Here is a 21,524-nt window from a genome sequence, read left to right as displayed (position 1 = left end):
ATAAATTTTAAAAAAAATTTTAAAAAAAATGTCAGTGACCCAGGTTGGGGCACCTGCAGCCAGTGGATCACTTGATCCTCGCCAGGTAAAATCAGCCTTTATAAAATTGAGGAGAAGGAAGCCACAACTTAACTCATAATTCTCCTACTGCATTTGAAAGAACTGTAGACATTTCACCTATTTCTGGGCTTTAACTCTGTAATAAATGTGAGTGCAGAAAAAGTGAACAAAAAATATTAAGTTATTATCTCAAGGAATCTTCCACCTTAATGATTCGGCACTACTCCCTAATTATTTTTCAGTATTTCCCTTGTCTACATTTCATCTTAACTTAGTTTAAAGAATTTTAATATATTTCTTATCATTTTAATGTGTTTTTAAGGCTTTATGCCTCCTGCCTAAGGGGAAAATATTTAAGAAAGAGATAATGGTTTCCTACGTCTATCTATTCTTATAGCTAAAATCATGAGAGACATTGCAGCTTTGTTTTAGAGCAGAGCTAAGCCTGTAAGAAACAAATCTAGACAAGGAAATAATCAGACTAAGTAAAAATGTTTACTTACCCAGAAGCATTGAGAATTTCATTGAACTTTATGCATGATGACAAACCTATGGAAGGCTGAATTTTTATTTTTTCCCTTAAGACTTTATTCTACATCATTTTACCCAGTAATCTTTTGCACAAGAATACCAGTGTTTCTGCAAAATCAAAATCAACTGCTATAAATTCTATGTGTGTGCCATTCAGTGAACTTCATTGTCAATAAATTGTTTTTCCTAAGGGGCTTGTGATATATATCTCAATTTTTATAGTTTCATAAGAATATTACTTTCATAGTGCTTAACTATTGAGAATTGGAAGAACTAGCTTCAAGACAAGAAAATGTCATCCTCACTGTAGTGACTAATGTATTTGTCTCTTCACCTCATAAAATAATACTTCCCACACAGTTTGAATTGTGTATTTCTCAGGGCTATAACGTTGCCATGCCTGAGTGCTACTTACATAAAGAGCTATTAAAGAATGGCATTATAACAAACACATTAAAACTGTTTATTCTATATAAGGGTACCTTTGTGTTCACCCAAGAACAAAAGCAGGACAACGTCTGTTCCTTAAGAGTTTCTCTGACTTAACGTATATAAAAATGTCATTCAAACATTTTATGCGACCAAACACCATAATGACTTCTGCATGGCGGAATGGATATATGATACAATTATTAGGAAGGGACGCCTGGGTGGCTCAGGGGTTGAGCGTCTGCCTTCGGCTCAGGTCGTAATCCCGGAGTCCTGGGATCAAGTCCCATGTCGGGCTCTTCGCAGGGAGCCTGCCTCTCCCTCTGCCTGTGTCTCTGCTTCTCTCTCTGTGTCTGTCATGAATAAATAAATAAAATATTAAAAAAAATTTTTTTAAAAGTCATTCCCATTGTTTCTTGGGGTACTTTTCAATATACATGTGTGATCCATGGCTCATGAGGGGGTACAATGACATGAAAGGAATTTCCAATTTTCTTAAGTCTTTTCAGCATGTTATTTCTACAATTCTATATAGGAAAAAGGAGTTGACACTTGCCATTTTATTTTTTTTCTGTTACCGATTTGTGCTGGTGTCTTGGATGCGGGAGGTTACAGTCACCTTCCTTCTTCTGCAACATCATGGGTTGTCAGAGAAACTGGACCTTCAGGGTATCTTATTTGAGTTGATATGATTTGGCAGTTTAAATTGTGGTTTGATATTGAGAGTCAGCTTGACTCATAAATGGGAAAAGCATCTATGATGCTTCCCACTATAGCTGGACACTCTTGGGAGAGGAATATTTCTGCTATTTCTGCATCATTCTGGGAGACACGCACCTCCCCTGAGAGCTCCTCCCACCAAAAATTACTGGAGTGTATGTGCGTGTGTGTGTTCTTGTCCTCTCCAAGATCCTGTACCTTCTCAAGACACAAACTTGGAAGTGAGGTGGAAATACAGGACCCATAACCCCTATTCTCATCACGCTTCTCCCCTCAGTCCACCCTCCACTGTTATGATCTCGGACGGTGAGAATCATTCATTAAGCATCCCCCATGAGCTTCAGCAGTGGATTCCACACCTTGGCCCTCAAGTACCCTCTAAGAAGATGTTGAAAAGATGTGTAGCCCCTATTGCATTTCTAAGTTAACATCTAAATTTTTTATTCTAAGTGTAAGTACTTGCAAATTACTTCTGGTATGATATAAATTGACATTTTAAAGCTTACACAATTTTTTTTTTTGTTCCATGGTTTATCTCAAGTACATTGATAAATTTCCAAATTCTTAGGGATTTTTTTCGGATACCTTATTATCAAGTATCTATTAATTTCTAATTAAAAAATCGCTGTGGTCAGATGATATAAACTGAATGATTTCAAGCTTTCAATATTTATTAAGATATGTTTTGGTAACCAATCTGTAGTCCAGGCTAATAAACATCCCATGTATATTTGTTAGCTGTGGTATTTAGTGTCAACTAGATCATATTGGTCAATAATGCTTTTGAAATCATTTATATTTTAATTTTCACTTTTTGGGGGTCTGTTTTGTCAAATCATGAGAGAATCTTGCTAAATTCCAAACTATAGGGATCCCTGGGTGGCTCAGCGGCTGAGCACCTGCCTTTGGCCCAGGGCGTGATCCTGGAGACCTGGGATCGAGTCCCACATTGGGCTCCCCGCATGGAGCCTGCTTCTCTTTCTGCCTGTGTCTCTGCCTCTCTCTGTGTGTCTCTCATGAATAAGTAAAATCTTAAAAAAAAAATATCCAAACTATAATGTGTATTTGTTTATTTCCCCTTTATTGCTGCCAGTTTCCCTTACGTATATGGCAGCTTTCAAGTGCATACACATTTAATACTGTTATTGCTCTTGATGAACTTGATCCTTTCAACATTATGAAAGGTTTTTTTGGTACTAGTTTCTCAAAGCTTACTTAGTGTAATATTAGATAGCCACACCATGGTACAGATCTTTCTCAAGAGAGTATTCAACTACGTACCGCTAGCTCGGGGAAAGATCAAAAATCAACGTGTGGTTTCTACTGAATGAATTTTGCTTCTTCACCATCCTTGAAAGACTGTTGAGTTGAAAAACCGTAAGTTAAACCATCATAAATCATTTAGCTATATTTTTTGCTTTTTTAATGATCATTCTAGGATTACATTATTTATCTTTAAATATGCATGACCTATTTTCAAATAATAATATAGTATTTCAAAAGCAATGTAAGAGCCATACAACTACATAATCCAACTTACCTTTGTCTCACTTTTAATTCTCCTGTTTTCTTATATTTTATTGTTGTATATGTTATAGTTCCTACAATATATTATTATTATTACTGCTTTCTAAAATGACAGCAATGGAATTAAAATATAGAAATTTGGCACCCACTGTCATATTTTAAATAATAAAGAACAATCTCTTTTTTAACATAAAATATTTTTCTAACAGAAAAAATATATATATATTATATAATATATAATTCCTGTTTCTCCTTATCCATATACCTCTTCTTGCTCTACAAAATTTTATCCTGTTATTTTAAAGACATTGGCTACTCTCAAACAATATTGCAAAAAAAGATGTATATTCATTTATATATGAAGCCTGAGCAAATTGTACTCACATAATTTGATGGAGATAGAAATTTCATTATAGTGCTGCTATTCAAATATTTAGATATGTTTTAAAGGATGTCTCACATCATTATTGTCAGAATTTATTTATTTACTTGTTTATTTTATTTTATTTTTCCCAAATCAAGAGCAGGCTCTTGACTCACTGCATCCTCAGGCTGAATTCCTTCACTGTTCACCTGGTAACCTTGGAATTACTGTGAGAAGCTGGCTTTCCTGGAGCTTAAACATATTCCTCCTGGAAGTTAGCTGTCAACTACAGTGTTACAAACTTGACCTTTTCCCCAAGGCTCCTTGCTATCCCCTTTCTACTGCCTCCTGTCATTCCTGCCCTGGCTCCCCTCCAGGTGTAGTTAATCTCATCTGAATTCATACTGGGGAAGAAACAATACTATGTTCTGGGCAACTCACAGCATCAACAGTTACAGCACCATCAGAATTCCATTATTGTCTTCATAAACATAATCATTTATTGGGCATTTTCTGTGAACTTTCCTATATAAAGGCATACACAATACATCATTATCTGCTTCCTTTTCAGGAATCTGTTTTGTAAATGGCAAAACTGAGAGTCTTTTACATTTAGAGACTTGTTCTGAATTAAATAACTTGCTAAAGCCCCCAAAAGTATGAAATACAAAATCTAGCTCTAAGTTTTAAGCATCTTCCATATTTCATCTCACTAAAGAACATCCACTACAAAAATATTAGTATATGGCAGCCTTTGTATTATGATTTCTAAGGCTCTAGGTAACCTGTAGCTTGGGCCATGGAGTCAGAATGCCTAGATTTGACATTCTATCTTACTAGTGTTGAATTTTCCAAGTCTGGCATTACCATGATAACATCAATCTTATGGGACTGTCAAGGTTGAGATAATTCATGTAAAGCACTTAGAACTTACATAATGTAAAATGGATATCAAATAAACATTGGTGATTTTATTACTATGCCTCTGATGCTGGAAATACTATTTATTAATTCTTTCAACCACTATTTATTGAGCACTTAACTATATGTCCCAGACAGTATTTTAGGCATTGAGTTTATGGCAAGGAATATATCAGCATCTGTTGTGAAACTTACTTTCTACAGGGAATGGAAAGAAATAAGCAAATAATTATGTGTTAGCTTGGGTTGAGATAAGTGCTGCGAAGAAAACTAGAGAAAGAGAAAGAAGTCATGCAAAGATGAGGGAAAAAGAGCATTCCAGGCAGAGAGACAAGCCAGGAAAGGGTTCTAAGTTGAACACAATTTTGGTGGATAGGAGGAAGAGGAAAGAAAACCCTTGTGGCTGGATCTAGTTAAAAGAGGAAAATCCAGGGGCCCTGGGTGGCCCAGTCGGCTAAGAGGCTGCCTTTGGCTCATGTCATGATCTCCCAGTCCTGGAATGGAGCCCTGCATCGGAGTTCCTGCTCAGCAGGGAGTTTGCTTCTCAATCCTTCTCCCTCTGCCCCTCGCACTGCTCCTTTTCTCTGTCTCTCTCTCTCAAATAAATAAATAAAAATCTTTTAAAAAAAAAAAAGAGGAAAATCTAAGTTGAAGATGATATCCAAAAGGTAGAGAGACCAAGTCACTTATGTCCTGATAAGAAATTTAGGTTTGATTCTAAGGTTTACAAAAGCTACCAGAGACCGATGATGTCACATGAGTGATTTGCCTTCAATCAGAGATATTCCTGATTATATTTCAGAGGACTTTGAGAGCCACAACACAAAGAAAACAAAAGACCAACTAGGAGTCCAGGCTATTTCTTTAAAGCACATAACTCTGGTAGATTTAAGTATTGACTTGTATTCACATGGCGATGTAAACAACCAAAAGTAGACCCATCCTGGAGTTTACTTTTGAAATAGGGGAAGGGTTCATATGAGATAGTACTTACTCTGTGATCGAGGAAGAATTGTTGATGTGGTTGGTGTGCCCAGAAAGGTGAGAGGGACACCAAAAGATGTTAAAAAGTAGTTTCATAAAAGCCCTAGAGGTGATCCTGAAACTAGAATATGCAGAAACTGCCAGAACGAGGGATTTATTACCTAGTAATGTCCAGAAGAGTAAATGGCTTAGGTTTCAAAATACGGAACCAAAATAATCATGGATAAAAATCTAAGGGTCATCAAAGACAATGTTGGGTGGATGTTTTAAGACAGGCCGGAGTCACATGGACAGTGGCCGTAAATAACAGGATGCAAACGGCCATTATGATGAGAGTCCATAATAAATAACCTTACTGAAGATACAATGCAACATGATTAATGGAGCAACTATTTGCCAAGGCCAGCTGCGTTAATGGCCCCTTAGTTAATCCTGAATTTATTTACCAGGAGTGATGTACTTTTATCTTATATTTAGAAACAAGCTGTCTAAGTGAATGGGGACAGCTTGGAGAATGGAGCATGTGGTGAAATAGCATATTTCAGAAGGGTGAAATTATCGTGCAGCTTATATAAGAACTCGTATCTTTAATTAGGGCACCAGGGTCAGCATTGAAACAGTGATTCCGTGACTGTCACTACCCCTCACAGTAGACTCTCCTACCCCAGATTACTGCTTTCCTCTGCCCTGTAGAAAAGAGAAACAAAGCGTTTCTAGAAAGACGGTCTCTAACCAACTGCTTTGAGATAATTTCATCAGAGGCTGGTACTGAGGTTTAGAAGATGGAGTTAAGTCCAGGTTTCTTCTTGGCAACAGAATAATTATGGACATTCCTGGATAAAAATATTCATGGGAGATGGATTTGAGGAAAGGAAGAGGAATAAAAGACTGATTCATTTCTTTACCTCTCTGTAAAGAGCATTACCCTGCACCACCCTTGCCACTACCAAAACCCTTAGCTTAGGTCAAGAAATAACTATTTATAGACAGAGAATAGCAAGGGAAGTGCTTAACGTGTTCTGAGATTATTAGCATTTCTCTTTAATTCATCAAGAGAAATCATAAAAAATATATTTCAGACTTCCTTGAAATACTGTCATTTAGAAAAAAAGCACAGCTTTGTGAAGCCTTTTCCTGCTTCCTCAGGTTAGTTTATCCTTGCTGTTTCCACAAGGAACTGCTCATATTATATTCTAATATTCACCCTGTTTATTACATTTAACCTCTTATTTTCATCTCTTCCCAGCTACTTTCTTCCTAGTGTCTAGGGTGTTGTTGACCATATACTAGGTGCTTAGAAAAACATACAGGGGTCTTCCCTGTTTAATAATATATAGTAAATCCTTTTAAACTCTTCTCTCTAACAAATAGGTGATCAGTAATATTATACAATGTAATACAGATTTCAGAACAGGAACAGCTGTTGGTTTGAAAGTGCATAGGTTTTTCCTTATGGTAATTAGAGCACTCACTACTAAAGCTTACCATTAACAAACAATTAAAAACCTACCATAGAGAAAATGAATAAGACCATCGCAATTCTCCAAAAGAAGGCAAAGACAAATATAAAATGTTCATTGATAAAAGAGAATGCTTAAACCACTGTCAAATGATTTATATTACCAGAGCAACAAGAGAACATGATTTAAATACTTGGCTTTGCTCTATCAGTGTCCTATGCCCTATAAGAATCCTATTGATTCAGGGGCTTATCTAATTCCCACAACAGTACTTATTTGGTAGGCATTATTATATGAATTTTATAGGTGGAAAAACGAGCTCTGAGGATCCACAGCTCACAAATTGGTGGACTAGGATTGGAAACTACTCCTTCTTTTTGTTCCCTACCTCCCAGGGAGTAAGAGTTGAGAAAACAGAGACCTCACTGTCGTAATCAGAGATCAATTTACATTGCAGAGGGTCTTGGGATGGACTGTGCAATACTGAATTCATATAGATGAATGAGGAGGAAGGACATTGCTGTAGGTTTGCAAGTGAGAAACATAATACACAAAAGAGAATCTGCTGGTTGATTCTGAGAGTTGAATTTTATGAAGAACAAAGATGAAGTTAGATGTATGTGCAAGTGAATGGAGTAAATAATGAAATATGTGATCTGCTCTTTGTGTTTGTTTTTAAAAAATTCATTTATTTATTTGAGAAAGAGTGAGTGAGAGGGAGCAGGAATGGCGGGAGGGGCAGAGGGAGAAGCAGACTCCCCACTGAGCAGGAAGCCCAACGCAGGATTCCACCCCAGGACTCTGAGGCAAAGGCAGATACTTAACTGACCGAGCCACCCAGGTGCTCTGCTCTTTGTTTTGAGAAGGATATATTTTTGAGAAGGGAGAAACGAGAGGCAGACATTTACTCTCATTGATGGCTGAATGCCCCAGCTGCTTCTCTAAGGAAATCCAAGTGAGAAGATACCATTAGAAGTCAATAAGGTTAAAGTGATAGAAGGATAAGGAGCACTTATGTGTTCTTAGTAACTCAGTGGGCATGCTGAGAACTCAGTTTTCCTTACACGTATGTGTCAAAACATAGAAGGCCCTTGATATTTATATTTGGGTTAGTTGAATAATTATTGAATAGACTGGGATATTGTCAACTTTGTGCATTCAGTTTCAGTAAAAGAAGTACTACTACTACTAATGACAATAGAGCTAATATTAATAGGATTTTTCTAATTGCCAGGCATTTAGATATGCACATTATCTTGTTTGATTCTCATTTTCAAACCTGGCAACTACATACTCTTATGATTTACCTTTTCACAGAAGATGACACCAAGGAGAATAATATTAAGAAATTTAACATTAATCAGAGAATTAATAAGTAGAATATTCTAAACTATAATGTCCTATAATGTCATAATTAGTTTTCCACAGGTGTCCTATGAGAAAAAAGTGATTTTTAATGTTGGTGATAAGTTTTGGTAAGAAATATTAGAGTAATTCCTATGAATGGGAACTTTTAGATTTATCTTCCTTTTATTAGACATTTGTCTCTGCAGATACTATGATTTCATCACATCAGAATTTCTAATAACTTCCAATTGTGCCAACAACAATTGTAGTGTCTCAGAACATCAACAACAATTGTAATGTCTCAGAACATCACACTTATCAAAAGAAAAATCAATGACTAAAATGAGGTTAAAATACCCCCCATCTATAGAATTATTCACTGTATGCACAAATTAGTTGGGAAAATCTTTCAGACAAATTTAGCAAATGGAGAGCTTAAGAATTCAAAAAATCCAGGACAAAGGGCACACATTGTCAGGACACACTGAAACAGCCAGAGCTGAAGAACAAAGTGTTTTGGTTAAAAGGCTCTTACAGATCAGAATATTTAGGGTGAAAAGTGTGAGGACAGGTAAGAAAACCAGGGTAGTCCCAAGAACTGTCCCATACAACCATTATACAGTTCATTAAACTGAGAACCATAAACAAGGCAACAACATATTTTGTGATTAAGCCAGTTCTATTTCTCAATGCAGTGCTTTTTCTATTCATATATAAGTGAACTGGAGATATGGTTATATAATGCAGAAAAGTGAACACAAAACCAAAAAATCATTCATTTTGGCTATCAGCAAAAAAAATAAGAGCTTGAGTTCCTGGGATTCCAGTTTATTGCCTGGCTGCTGTTAAATTGTACTAACTAGACCAGATTTTTTTGGTCAGTCTCATTTGGCTTTGCTCAGCTTACACATGGCGTTGGTGAAAAACAGGGCCAAAATGAAACAAGAATATGCTTTTCCTTAATCCACATTTTCTGCCTGGTGAAAACATGGGGAGCATTACCCTCAGGGTCACAATGACAACTTTCTCCAATTTTCTCAGCAGTAGTTGAGAATTATCTTGTCAGCATCACTGTTTTTGTTTTTTAAACAGGGGCTGAAAATAAGACAAACAACCACAGGTACTGGGGATAAAAAAAAAAAAAAAAATCCCAAAAAAGTCATTAAAAAGCCCAAGTTATCCTCTGCTTTGCCTCTCTTTTGTAGAGAAGCCAGTCTACTATGGCCTGACAACTGATGGCTGTACTTCTGACCTAACCCAACATCATCTGCTCCCAAGCGACCTTCCTTTCTCTATTTCCCCCATCACTCTATCTCCTCCATTCCAGTGCTTCTTAAAATCTAATGTGTATATAAATCACCTCCAAAACTTGTTAAAACATAGATTTTCATTCAGTAGGTGTAAGATGATCTGGAGATTGTGTATTTCTAACAAGCTTCTAGAAAATGCCCATGCTGCTGGTCTTTCGAGTGGTAAGGCTCCATTTTACTTTTATAATTGATGGTTGGAAGGATGAAGGTAGATTTTGGAGGGAGAGAATAATTTATTTCTCCTTTTTTTCCCCATTCTTCATAGAGAAATGAGTATGCCTTTATTTGCACAATTAGAAGCAATTTTGCTCACCTGTGATTTTTAAGAAGCACAGTATTTCTTAAAATATGGTTATTCTAAGGAAATTTCTAAGACTAAAGTAATTCCATCTAACATTGTGAAGCAGATCTCCAGATTTCAGTTGGAAGAAAGGTGAGCAGCAGAGTCCTGAGGGAGGCAACAGGTAGTGAGGATGTGTTTATTAACAGTTTAATCTAGTTGAGGAAGCAGAAAACAGACAGGTCATGGAACTTGCTTTAGGAGTTAAGGAAATAGAGTTATATAAGGATTTGGGATTTTGCTTCAGGTAATTTAAGTTTATAGACAACTAAAAGAATCAGTGACTGTGAAGAAGAAATATTGAGATAAAAGTGGTGTTTATAAGTCGGAGTAACCAAATGTGTGGAATATACATAGGAGGCTGCTGGGTAAAATAATTTTAAAATTAAAGAACAGGGATCCCTGGGTGGCGCAGCGGTTTGGCGCCTGCCTTTGGCCCAGGGCGCGATCCTGGAGACCCGGGATCGAATCCCACATCAGGCTCCCGGTGCATGGAGCCTGCTTCTCCCTCTGCCTGTGTCTCTGCCTCTCTCTCTCTCTCTCTGTGACTATCATAAATAAATAAAAATTTAAAAAAAAAAGAAAACTTTTAAAAAAAATTAAAGAACAAAATTACATATTAATCTTTTCTAAGCTGGATGTTTTTTTCAACTGTAGAATGTCAATGGTCTACCTACATGTAGGTGCACACACATGCATGCAAAACGCTAATACCTCATCATTTTATTTTTATTTTATTTATTTTTTTTTACCTCATCATTTTAAATGATTTCTTGAGTGTTGTGATGTGACTGATTTATCACACAGGATTGCTGGAAATGTTATGAAATGTTCTGTGCTGTTAAGGCCAAGGCTATGTTCTGAAGAGTCTATCCAATAATTTTGTTACACCAGGATATGCAGATATCATTATTTTAGAATGATAAAGTATAGCTTTAAATGATCTATTCTCTTCCATATTCTGCACCTCATTGGCCATCACAGGACACAAGTAGAAAAGTAGGTTCATGATATTGTGTAGAAGTAGGATTATTTGCTTTGCCATTAGAGCCACAATTGAGCTACACTTACAAATATATAGATTTGCGTATTTAACATCTGCTTCTCCAATAACAGTTACACAGAGGTGTAGCCTTAGATCTTTCTTGAGATAAGCAACTAAAATATTTTCTTAACTAATGGTTGGATAATGACGCTATCAATTTTGTCACTTCGGCAATTTCATCTTTGGACACCGTATTCAGATTACCTTCGACTGTGCATTTAAGTATCAGATACCACCTAAATGTCAGAGGGGGAAAAACTAGACTAATCTTGACAGTCTGGAAGAGCAATGTTGCCAAAGGTCATCAACAAGTCTGACAAAACAGTCCTCATTAACCGTGTCTGTCAGCACCTCCATTTGGAAGTAATTTGGATATTTGCAGTGACCCCATCAGTTCTGATTGGCTGGGCAGTGACCTTGACCAGGGTGAAACCTGTTCAGTGTAAGCTCATACAATGCACTGTAGGTGGAATCCAGGATGACAGATGGCAGTGGGGTCAGTGAAGAGGAACTTGTCCATCACTGCTATTGAAGACAAAGCCACTCAACAGCGTAGTTCAACAGGCACAGGAGCTGTGGTTTGCAAATGCCACAAGAGAATTGTCAAGTTCCTTTATTTTTAAAGAAATGCTATAGTCTCATAATCTCAGAGTTCATGAGACTGATGAATAAGTGGGGGAAGAAAGGTTAGCTGTTGGAGTTTAGCAATACACTAGACATTTCAAAACTTGTCTTTGACTCTAACAAAGATCTGAAAATTCATGCTAGCTGTATCTTCCTTGTGGGTAAATTCCTGATCAAAAACTCGTTCCTGTAATATTTTTCTTCATTCTACTAAGAAACTGGATTAGTAAGAGTCATTACTTTGCTCTTCTGCTAGACACATCTCTTCTTTTTACCTCCCTCACATATCACAGAATCAATATGAAATAAACTATGATAATAGAATATATTATACTTTCTAAGTACTATACTATAAAAGCAATTATAACATATTCTTGAAGTAATTAACTTTTGATAGAACAATCTGGATCTGTTTTTTTTGTAGTTACAGTAGCACTTCTTTTTAATATAAAAATTAGGGATGGGTCAGATATTGAATGCCATACTACACAGCATTTTGATTCTGTGCTCTGAGTCTGTCACTCAAAAAACACAAGGCATGTTAAAAGGCTAAGGACCTAATGGAAACACACATGATGCCAACTAGTATAAAATCATTAAGAAAATACACATAACTTTCATTGACTCATGGAATTTTTAACAATCTAGAAAACCTTTTGGAATTTAAGATCTTTCTTCCCCATTGGCTGCTCAGGAATTTCTTCCAAATCTTCATTGTTGACTTCTTCCTTGTAATGTTTTTGGAACAAGAAGCCAATCAGTCCCAAACAAAAATGAACAAAAAAATGACAAATTAATTTATTTCATAGAAAAATAAATTATTAAAACCAGAAGGAAATAGATGATGTAATTGATTTCCTGCCTTGTGGATTATTCAGTGTCCACATCTTGCATTTATTTGTTTATTTGAGGTATAATAGACATACAACACTATATTAGGGCCAAGTGTCCAATACAATGAGTTGATATCTGTGTATTGTGCAGTGTTGTGAATGAACACTGCAATAAGTTCAGTATTCCCCTGTTGCCATATAAAGTTATATATTATGCCATATAATATTATTGACTATAGTCACCATATTGTACGGTATCTCTTCATGATTATTTATTTCACAGCTGGAAGTTTGTACCTCTTGACTATTTTCTCCAATTTCATCTCTCCCCCTTTCCCTCTGGCAACCACCAATTTGTTCCCTCCATTTCGGTTTTGTTTTGTTTGTTTCATTTGTTTCATTTTTTTAGATTCCGCACATGAGTGAAATCATACAGTACTTGTCTTTCTCTGTCTGACTTATTTCATGGTCCATCTGTGTGTCACACCTGGCAAGATTTCATTCTTTTTTATAGCTGAGTAGTATTCCATTGTATAGATAGCACGTGTTCTTTATCCATTCATCTATTGATGGATACTTGGGTTGTTTGCATATCTTTGCTATTATGAATAGTGCTATATTGAACATAAATATTTTCCAAATTGGTATTTTCACCTTCTTGGGATAAATACCCAGAAATAAAACTGCTGGAGCAAATGAAAGTTCTATTTCTAGTTTTTAAAGGAGGCTTCATACTCTTTTCCACAGTGGTTTGACATTCCCAAATTTACATCCCTAAAAACAGTGCACAAGTGTTCCCTTTTCTCCACATTCTATCCCACACTTGCTATTTTCGGGCTTTTTCATGATAGTCAATTTTTTGTTATTCAGCTCTATGAGTTTTTACTTATCTTGGCTACTAATCCCTTATTGGACATACAATTTGATATATCTTCTCCCATTCAGTAGGTCATCTCTATTTTGTTGATTTTTTTTCACTGTGCAGAAGCATTTTATTTTGATGTAATCTCATTTGTTTACTTCTGCTTTTGTGTCCACTATGTTTAGAGGCAGATCCAAAACCATACCTCCAAGAGCAATGTCAAGGAGCTTACCACCTATATTTTCTTCTAGGAATTTTATGGTTTTAGGTATTACGTTCATGTTTTCAACCATTTTGAGTTAATTTTTGTGTATGGTATTAACTACTGGTCCAGGTTCATTCTTTTGTATGTAGCTGTGCAGTTTTTCCAACACAGTTTATTGAAGAGACTATCCTTTCCCTGTTGTATATTCTTGCCTCTTTTATCATAAACTAATTGACCATATACATGTGGGTTTATTTCTGGGCTATTCTGTTACATTGATATATGTATGTTTTTATGTCCATATAATACTGTTTTGATTACTATAGCTTTAAAAAGATGTTTTAAAAGATTGTATTTATTTATTCATTAGAGACACAGAAAGAGGTAGAGACATAAGCGGAGGGCGAAGCAGGCTCCATGCAGAGCCTGATGCAGGACTCGATCCCAGGTCCCCAGGATCACATCCTGAGTTGAAGGTAGGCGCTCAACCTTGAGCCACCCAGGTGTCCCTGATTACTATAGCTTTTAATATAGTTTTAAATTAGGCATGATGCCTCCAGCTTTGTGCCTGTATATCAAGATTGCTTTGGCTCTTTGAAGTTTTTTGCAGTTCCACATAAATTTTAGGGATGTTTTGCTCTATTTCTATGAAAAATGCCATTGGAATTTTGACAAGGATTGCAGCAATCTGTAGATTGTTTTGGGTAGTATGGACATTTAAAAATATTAATTCTTCTAATCCATGAGCGTGGAATATCTTTCTATTCATTTCAGTCTCCTTTATTTTCTTTCATTTCATTGGTTATCCCTTTAATGCAATTGTAAATGGGATTATTTTCTTAATTTCTCTTTCTGCTAATTTGTTATAGTGTATAGAAACACCACAGATTTCTGTATATTAATTTTGTATCCTGTAACTTTACTGAATTTATTTATTAGTTTTAATAGTTTTTTGGTGGAGCCTCTAGGATTTTCTGTATATGATATCATGTCATCTGTCAATAGTGACAGTTTTACTTCTTTCCAGTTTGGATGTCTTTTCTTTCTTTTGCCTAATTGATCTGTCTAGAACTTCCAATAGTATGTTGAGTAAAAATGGCAAGAGTATGTAGGCTTTCTTGTCTTATTCCTGATCGTAGAGAAAACACTTTCAGTTTTTCACTGTTAAGTATGATTTTAGATGTGGGCTTTTCATAAATAGCCTTTCTTATGTTGAGGTACATTTCTTCTATGCCGATTTTGTTGAAAGTTCTGATCATAAATGGGTGTTGATTTTGACATATGCTTTTTCTGCATCCATTGAGATGATCATATGATTTTTATCCTTTGTTTTATTGATTTAGTGTTTCACACTGATTGGTTTGTGGATATTTAACCATTTTTGTATCCCTGACCTTTGCTATTCCTTCCTTCTACTAAATTTGGGCTTTCTTTTTCTTTTTCTAGTTCCTTGATATGTCATGTTAGGTTGTTTATTTGAGATGTTTTTGTTTCTTGAAGTAGGCATTTATTGCTATGAGCCACCCTCTTAAAATTTCTTTTGCTGCACACCATAAGTTTAGGTATGTTTTGTTTTCATTTTCATTTGTCTCTTGGTATTTTCTTTATTTCTCTTTGATTTCTTCTTTGATCCATTGGCTTTCAGTAGCATGTTTTTAATCTCCACACATATGTGAATTTTCCAGTTTTTACTTTTTTTTCTTTTTCTTAAGGAGAATGCTAACTTTATTTTAATCAGAATAAGCTTCTATGAATTTTCAAAATGTAAAATATCAAGACTTTTACATATCAAATAAAAATCAGGAATGTTCACCTTCATATACAAAAAAAAATGTTCAAATAGAAGTTCAACAAGAATGTTATAAAATCTGGGATCCCTGGGTGGCGCAGCGGTTTGGCGCCTGCCTTTGGCCCAGGGCGCGATCCTGGAGACCCGGGATCGAATCCCACATCGGGCTCCCTGCATGGAGCCTGCTTCTCCCTCTGCCTATGTCTCTGCCTCTCAATCTCTCTCTGTGTGACTATCATGAATAAATAAATAAAATCTTTAAAAAAAATTTATAAAAAAAAGAATGTTATAAAATCTGAAATGAATGGCCAAAATTTTAAATTATCAGTAAACAGCTCTTTTTTTTATAAAATCTTTTTTTTTTTTTTTTAGATTTTATTTATTTATTCATGAGAGGCACAGAGAGAGAGAGAGAGAGAGGCAGAGACACAGGCAGAGGGAGAAGCAGGTTCCATGCAGGGAGCCCGATGTGGGACTTGATCCTGAGAGTCCAGGATCATGCCTTGAGCCAAAGGCAGACGCTCAACCACTGAGCCACGCAGGCATCCCAGTAAACAGCTCTTCAATGTTAAGGATTCCTCAGTATACTTTGGTTTGAAACAATAAAAAAGGGCTATTTCTTAAAGCCTGAATAATACTTCCAGAAAATTATCCAATTTGGAAAATGAAAAATGTAACCCATGATAAGTAAGAAAAATACAAATCATACACTGAACAGAGGGGAACAAAAAAGGTAACCAACCTTTATAGGAATCAAGACACCACCACGGCCTTATATAAAAACTTTCTAAATTAGTAGCATATCCTGTATCACCATAATATTACTATTAATATTCATCCACTTTTTTCAAAGGTTGAAAAGGTACTGGCAATAATTTTTTTTTTTTTTTTTTTTTTTGGAATGGTATGGCCTGGTCCTCAACTTTTTGAAGGAAAAAGGCAGTCTGCCACAAATATCATACAGAGTCCCAAAGATAGTTCTGAAAGCAGTGCTGCTAAATAAAACTGTATATTACCCCCAAACTGGTAATCCAGGTTCTTCAATAGAAAAGTTATGGCAAGTCCTGACTCACATAGATAGCTGCAAGAATGCTGACATACTACTCATCAGAACGGAACTTGGACCAAACCACGATGAATTGGGTTCAATACTCTCCCACTCTTGCTCACTTATAAAGTTCATGAAGTCCTTCTTAGTCCTTGAGCCCTGATAGCACCTAAATTCACCATTTTTACATGATAAATAGTAGGAAGAGCAGTTATGGTAAATCATCCGCTCAGTCCTGCCTGCTGTGTGACATCATTCCCCTCAAGATCTTCTCCCCATTCAGTAAAACTTTCCCATTCTGGTTGAAGATTCTGAAAGATAGGACACCATGGAGCGTAAAATTCTGTCATCCTCTCTCATTCCAGCAACTCTTTTGAGTTCTTGCCATGATGAAGGGCATGTCACTCCACTGTTCTTGGGTCCAGGGAGCCCTGCAAAACAACAACAGCAGAACTGCCACAGGAATCACGAGACTCCTGAGGGCATCGTGTCTGGTGCTTGCCCACCCCACAGCCCAGTTTTTACTTGTAGTTGACTTCTAGTTTTATACCATTGTGGTCAGAAAAGATACTTGATATAATTCCAATCTTCTTAAGTTTATGAAGACTTGTCTTGTGGCCTAACATATGATCTATCCCGAAGAATGTTCTGTGTGCACCAGAGAAGTATGTGTATTAGGTTACTTTTGGATGAAACGTTCTATATATCTGTTGTCTATCTGGTCTAACATGTAGTTTAAGGTCAATGTTTCCTTATTTATTTTATGTCTGGATGATCTATCTATTAATGCAGGAGGGGTATTAAAGTCCCCTACTATTATTGTATTGCTGTCTTTTTCTTCATTTAGGTCTGTTAATATATTGGCTTTATATTTTTAGGTGTTCCTATATTTGGATGCATAAATATTTACAAATGTTATATCCACTTGTTGGATTGACCTCTTTATCATGATATAATTCCCAGTTTTCAGTTTCCCTACTTTATTTATTTATTTATTTATTTATTTATTTATTTATTTATTCTTGTATATTTTTTTATTGGAGTTTGATTTGCCAACATATAGTGTAACGCCCAGGGCTTATCCCGTCAAGTGCCCCCCTCACTGCCCGTCTGAAAATAAAGCTTAAAATTTGAAAAAAAAAAAAAACGATATAATTCCCTTCTTTGTCTCTTATTATGGTCTTTGTCTTAACATCCGTTTTGTCTGATTAAGTATGGGCATCCCAACTTCCTTTTGGTTTTCATTTGTATGAAATATCTTTTCCATATCTCCATGTATCTTTACTTCTGAGGTGAGTCTCTTGTAGGCAGCTTATAGATGGTATTTTTTTAATCCATGAAGCATTCTCTGTCTTTTGATTGAAGAAATACTCCATTGATGTTTAAAATAATTATTGTTATGTATTTGTCGCCATTTTGTTCATTGTCTGATGGTTGTCTTGTAGTTTCTCCCTATTCCTTTCTATTCCTTTTGCTCTTCTTCCCATGAGGTTGATGAATTTCTTTAGTGCTATGTCTATGTCTAGATTCCATTCTCATTATCTCTTGTGTACTTTAAGTTTTTGGTTTGTGGTTATAATGTGGTTCACATGTATCAGCCCATATGTATAACAGTCTATCTTAAGTTGATAAAAGTTAAGTTTGAACACCCTCTACTACTTTACATGTTTACTGCCTCATGTTTTTGATGCCACATTTTGCATACTTTCATTTGTATATACGTTAACTAATTGTTGTAATTCTTCTTTTAAGATTTTATTTATTTATTTATTTATTTATTTATTTATTTATTTATTTATGATAAACCCAGAGAGAGAGGCAGAGACATAGGCAGAGGGAGAAGCAGGCTCCCTGCGGGGAGCCCAATGTGGAACTTGATCCCAGGACCCCTGAATCAGACCCAGAGCTGAAGGCAGATGCTCAACCACTGGGCCACCCAGGGGCCCCCTAATTGTTGTAATTATACTTATCTTTACTACTTTTGTCTCTTAACCTTCATGCTAGCTTTGTAAGTGATGAGTTTACTACCTTTACTATATATTTACCTTTACCAGTGAGATTTTAGTTCCATGTGCTTTCTTGTTAGTAATTAGTGACCCTTCTTTTTAGCTTAAAAAGTCATTTCTTTTAAAAGTCAACATTTATCTTAAGGATAGTCTACTGGTGGTGAATGACTTTAGCTTTTGCTTGTCTGGAACACTCTATTTCTCCTTCAATTCTGAATGATAATCTTGCCAGAAAGGGTATTCTTGGTTGGAAGCTTTTTGCTTTCAACATTCTGTATATATCATGCCACTCCCTTCTGGCCAGTAAATTCTCTTGAAAAAAAATTTGTTGATTGTCTTATTGGGGTTGTTAGTTTGTAACAAGTTATTTTCTCTTGCTAGCCGGAAGATTCTCTCTTTAATTTTGACATTTTAAGTATAGTGTGCATGGTGTGTGTTTCTTTGGGTTCATCTTAGTAAGAACTCTCTGGATTTCCTGAATTTGGATATCTGTTTCCTTCTCCAAGTTGGCAGAGTTTTCAGCCCTTATTTCTTCAAATAAGAAGAATTCTCTCTCTTTTCCTTCTGAGACCCCTACAATGTGAATATCTCCACTTGATGTTGTCCCATATGTCCCTTAAGCTATCTCCACTTTTTTCATTCTTTTTCCTTTTTTGGTTCTGATTGATAAGTTCCATTCTCTTGGAGGTCAAGAGAATGCTTGTGCTTCATCCAGTCTGCCGTTGAGCCCCTCCAATGTATTTTTCAGTTCAGTTAGTATATGGCAAGGCCACAGGGTCGTGCTAGGCTGTGGTATGGCCACCTAACAGTTTAGTGGGTCGTTGAGTCAAGGGGATACGTGGCCAGGGTAAGCCTGCCTGGCATGCTTAGCAGGGCTGCACCACAGGTGGGTGGTGAGCCAGCACAAGCCTCCCTCATCAGGTTTAGTGCAGGGGGCATGGGGGAATGTAAGGATGTGGTAAGTGCTACTGTTAACATATGGGGATAGTGCAAAAATGGCACCTACCAGCAGGACCATCTCCCAAGAAAATTCCAACAAACCCCTGTTCCTCTGGCAGACACTTTATGAATAAATCCCCTTCACATACGGTCTAAGCACTTTCAACCTGCTGCTTTTTCACTGAGTCCTGGGCACAATGGGTCCGTGCATGATTCTTTAAGAGCACAGTCTTAATTTTCTATGTTCCTTTGTGTCTCCAGTACATAAGCTCTGTTGATTTTCAAAGTCAGATATTTTAGGGGATTGTCTCTGGACAGGTCCCAAAGGTTGGCATGCCTGATGTGGGGTTCAAACCCCTTACTTCTCAGAGATGTTGTGATTTGTGAAATTCCTTCTGCTTGTGGGTTACCTGCCAGGGGAAAGGTTTTGGTCAAGACCATATATCTGCCTCTCCCACCCCATCTCAACGTGGCCTTTTTATCCTTTGTTATGGAGGATTTGTTGAGCTAGTTTTCAGTTTGTTCCAGAGAGAAGTGTTTTATACATAGCTGTAGATTCAGTATGTCTATGGGAATTGAGTTCAGGGTCTTCCTATGCTGTCATCTTGAACTACCTTGCCCATATCTGGCATTTAGAATGCCTCACACATAATTAGAACAAAGTGAGGGTCCTTAAACTGAACTCTGCTCAGTAATCACACATCCGCATTCTTCCCTATTCTGTTTGAAAAGGAGCTTACTCAAGGCAAAATATCACCCAGACCATCCAGATCACAGTTTACAGACATTTATGGTTCAGTTATCAATTTAATTTTTTCATTTGGTCATTTTATACATAACAGGTGACATCATCCAAATGGCTTTTAGGATAATGCTTCATTTTCACTGAAACACTTTGCCTAACTGAATTTGAGATACTTCCTATTTGGGTACAGCAGCTTTTATAAAAATTGCCTCAACCAGGCTCATTACAGCTAAATTTACACCACCTGTTTTAATGTGCATATTGTCATGACCCGCAGAAACTGCATTAAGTAATTAAGAGATAGACCACATAGTGTCATTTGCTGTAACTGAATCTGTGGATTCAATCAATAGCCACCTGAAAGTGCCTGGGGCTACAGAATTAGGGCACAACCTGCTGAGTCAAGCCCTGGGGGGCCCAAATGGGAGTGCATTAATCTCTGACACCATCCTGCTGTTTTCAGCCCCGTTTTAATTAGTCATAAAACATAGCGTAAGCCAAGTTGTCAACAAAACCATCCAAGACAGATTCTTCCTTTCCTTAGAAGAGATTTGAAATAGAGCTAAAGATAAAAGAAGATTGCCAATTGAGGAGACATCAATCTTATCTGCCTTTTTAAGATGCAGTTTACTCCCAAAGAAGAGCTGAACCCTGTGACTTGCTGCAGGTTTTCTCCTTCTCTAAAGACTGACCGGGACAGCCATTTTGAAGTGCTAATGCAACTGTAAACACAATTCATTTTATTTGAGTTTTTATAGTTCCACTGGTGAAAGGGCCGCGCAGCTGTTGTTTGCTAAATTGTCATTTGTTGGGTTAAAAGTTCGTCACACTCATCCAAAGTATGGTCACTGCTCAGGAATCAGATGACCACACCAGAGCGACATACTATATGGATCATATAATTTCTTTTGGATCAGCTTCTTTCCAGATGCTAAAATCTGGTGTATTTATTAAGAATTGGCTTCAGCCCTGATTCACTCTGGGATTCAACTGACACAGACTAATTGAATGGGATTCATCCCAACACATATCTCCTCCAAGCCGAAAGTGATTTAGGGTTTTGATGGCACTTAGTGACCATTGAGTAGATTTGTGCTCATTCTAAGCAAATCACATGCCACAGTGTTTCCACCTTACAAGGTATCTTGAGGTGAATATTTTCCAGATGGCTTTTTCAGACAAAGGTCTCTTACAAAAGAAGAAAAGAACACTTTTGCAAGGTCCAAAGAACAGTTCATTTTTAAGAATTTTTGATGGACAAATTCAGGAGCTTTTTCAAACTCCACAGGGTGCTTTTGGAATATGTTTGGAAAATAAACACATCCTTGCACATTGCCCAGCTGCCACCTGGCCTAGAGTATGACCTTTCATAGAATTTTGGTATTTTGAAGCAAAAAGGAATCTTGGTGGTCATCGGGGTCAGACTGTCCCTTTA

General features: G+C 36.6%; 1 pseudogene; it reads right to left on the bottom strand.

The window, feature by feature from the left end:
* Positions 1 to 1,073: 1,073 nt before the first annotated feature.
* On the bottom strand, positions 1,074 to 19,423 carry LOC118351297 (thioredoxin-related transmembrane protein 1-like; annotated as a pseudogene).
* Positions 19,424 to 21,524: the final 2,101 nt, after the last annotated feature.

This window comes from Canis lupus, chromosome 18 (genome assembly GCF_003254725.2).
Source record: "Canis lupus dingo isolate Sandy chromosome 18, ASM325472v2, whole genome shotgun sequence".
NCBI lineage: Eukaryota > Metazoa > Chordata > Mammalia > Carnivora > Canidae > Canis > Canis lupus.
This window is presented reverse-complemented; position numbering and strand designations above follow the sequence as displayed.